The 2500-nt window shown below is 42.0% G+C and overlaps 1 protein-coding gene across 12 annotated transcripts in view; it reads left to right on the forward strand.

Annotated features, from left to right (window-relative positions):
- Positions 1 to 2500, forward strand: part of LOC126992010 (uncharacterized) — a 120479-nt gene that overhangs the window by 62568 nt on the left and 55411 nt on the right. For 2 of the 12 annotated variants that reach the window (XR_007746064.1, XR_007746067.1), the window contains exons 5-6: positions 1156 to 1333; positions 2422 to 2500. The exon at positions 2422 to 2500 is cut by the window's right edge and continues 35 nt beyond it. The exons of the other annotated variants lie outside the window; for them this stretch is intronic. The gene's annotated coding sequence lies outside the window, so the exon portion shown is untranslated. The remainder of the gene's footprint in view (positions 1 to 1155; positions 1334 to 2421) is intronic. 12 annotated transcript variants of the gene reach the window in all.

Here is a 2500-nt window from a genome sequence, read left to right on the forward strand (position 1 = left end):
AAGTACATCGGATTTTGTGGTCGTATCTGCACATGGATTGTCTGTGATTTAACTCATTGTAGCAGCCTTTACGCATATAAATGAGTGATTTTTTTTCTATTTTTCTGTCTATCTTTTGCCGTTTCTGTGTGTGTGTGTGTGTGTGTGTGTGTAAGTTTAGATTAGGTTAGGTTAGGTAAGGTTTGGTAAGGTTAGATTAGGTTAGGTAGGGGTAGATTAGGTTTGGTAAGGTTATGCAAGGTCATATTAGGTTAGGTAAGGTTGGATTAGGTTAGGTAAGGTTAGATTAGGTTAGATAAGGTTAGATTAGGTTTGGTGAGATTAGGTTAGGTAGGGTTAGATTAGGTTTGGTAAGGTTATATTAGGTTTGGTAAGGTTAGATAAGGTTTGGTAAGGTTAAATTAGGTTAGGTAAGGTTAGATTAGGTTAGGTAAGGTTAGATTAGGTTTGGTAAGGTTAGATTAGGTTAGATAGGGCTAGATTAGGTTTGGTAAGGTTAGATTAGGTTTGGTAAGGTTAGATTAGGTTAGGTAGGGCTAGATTAGGTTAGGTAGGGTTATATTAGGTTTGGTAAGGTTATATAAGGTTTGGTAAGGTTAGATAAGGTTTGGTAAGGTTAGATTAGGTTAGGTAAGGTTAGATTAGGTTTGGTAAGGTTAGATTAGGTTAGGTAGGGTTAGATTAGGTTAGGTAAGGTTAGATTAGGTTAGGTAAGGTTAGATTAGGTTAGGTAAGGTTAGATTAGGTTTGGTAAGGTTAGATTGGGTTGAGCAGGTTAGATTAGGTTAGGTAGGGTTAGATTAGGTTTGGTAAGGTTATATTAGGTTTGGTAAGGTTAGATAAGGTTTGGTAAGGTTAGATTAGGTTAGGTAAGGTTAGATTAGGTTAGGTAAGGTTAGATTAGGTTTGGTAAGGTTAGATTAGGTTAGGTAAGGTTAGATAAGGTTTGGTAATCCAAATGACCATTCTGCAGGGAGTTGCCGGAGCCAGTGATGCCGTCGGACATAACAATAATAATAATAATAATAATAATAATAATAATAATAATAATAAAAATGACCATTCTGCAGGGAGTTGTCGGAGCCAGTGATGCCGTCGGACATAACAATAACAATAATAATAATAATAATAATAATAAAAATGACCGTTCTGCAGGGAGTTGCCGGAGCCAGTGTTGACGTCGGACATGATGCCACACTTTGAGGATGTAGCGATGATTCCTAACCCCGGGGAGCGCGCCGAGGCCATGCGCCAGCTGATCAACCGCCTGCCAACCGCCAACCGCCTGCTGCTCCAATACATGTTCAAGCATATGGGACACATCATTGCAAGGGTAACTAGGGATTTTCTTTATGGTACTTATTTATTTGCTTTTATATTTATTTATTTTTGTTTTTTTCTCTTTGTGTGTTTGTGTGTGTGTGTGTCTCTCTCTCTCTCCTCCGTTTTCCTTCAATTGTCCTCTTTTTTTTTTTCCTTCATATTCCTTGTGTGTGTGTTTCTCTCTCTCTCTCTCTCTCTCTCTCTCTCTCTCTCTCTCTCTCTCTCTCTCTCTTTTTTCTCCATTTTCCTTCAATTGTCCTCTTTTTTTCCTTCATATTCCTTGTGTGTGTGTTTCTCTCTCTCTCTCTCTCTCTCTCTCTCTCTCTCTCTCTCTCTCTCTCTCTCTCTCTCTCTCTCTCTCTCTCTCTCTCTCTCTCTTCTTTCCTCCGTTTTCCTTCAGTTTTCCTCTTTTTTTCCTTCATATTCCTTGTGTGTGTGTTTCTCTCTCTCTCTCTCTCTCTCTCTCTCTCTCTCTCTCTCTCTCTCTCTCTCTCTCTCTCTCTCTCTCTCTCTCTCTCTCTCTCTCTCTCTCTCCTTTCCTCCGTTTTCCTTCAATTTTCCTTTTTTTCCTTCATATTCCTTGTGTGTGTTTCTCTCTCTCTCTCTCTCTCTCTCTCTCTCTCTCTCTCTCTCTCTCTCTCTCTCTCTCTCTCTCTCTCTCTCTCTCTCTCTCTCTTTCCTTTCCTCTTCTTTCCTCCATTTTCCTTCAATTTTCATCTTTCCCTCCATTTTCCTTCAATTTTCCTCTTTTTTCCTTCATATTCCTTGGGCACTGGAGTAGGGAGTGTTCTGGGGTGCCAGGCTGTGTGGGGCACCATGGGCAGTGTGTGCAGGTGTCATGAAGTGTTCTGGGGTGGCAGGCAGTGTGGGGCACCATGGGCAGGAAGTGTTCTGGGGTGTGGTGGTAGTTTGACAAGGCCTTGGTAGAGGTGGTTGTGTTAGTAATTCTATGGTGGGTACTAGTGTTTTGAGCCTGGTGACAACAAGGCTTTGGTAGAGGTGGTTGTGTTGAGTGAGTGTGTGTGTTGAGCGTGTCTTCAGCGCACACTGCCTCTGTTGCTGAGGAGTAAGGTGGCACTCTCTGCATTGTGATTTCAGGTGCCTGAGGACGCCTTCCCATGGACAGCAGCAGGCGACATCCTCCTGAGGGGCTGCTGTGTGGCGTCCATCCTCCTTT

Source organism: Eriocheir sinensis, unplaced genomic scaffold (assembly GCF_024679095.1).
Source record: "Eriocheir sinensis breed Jianghai 21 unplaced genomic scaffold, ASM2467909v1 Scaffold384, whole genome shotgun sequence".
In the NCBI taxonomy this organism is placed as follows: Eukaryota; Metazoa; Arthropoda; class Malacostraca; order Decapoda; family Varunidae; genus Eriocheir; species Eriocheir sinensis.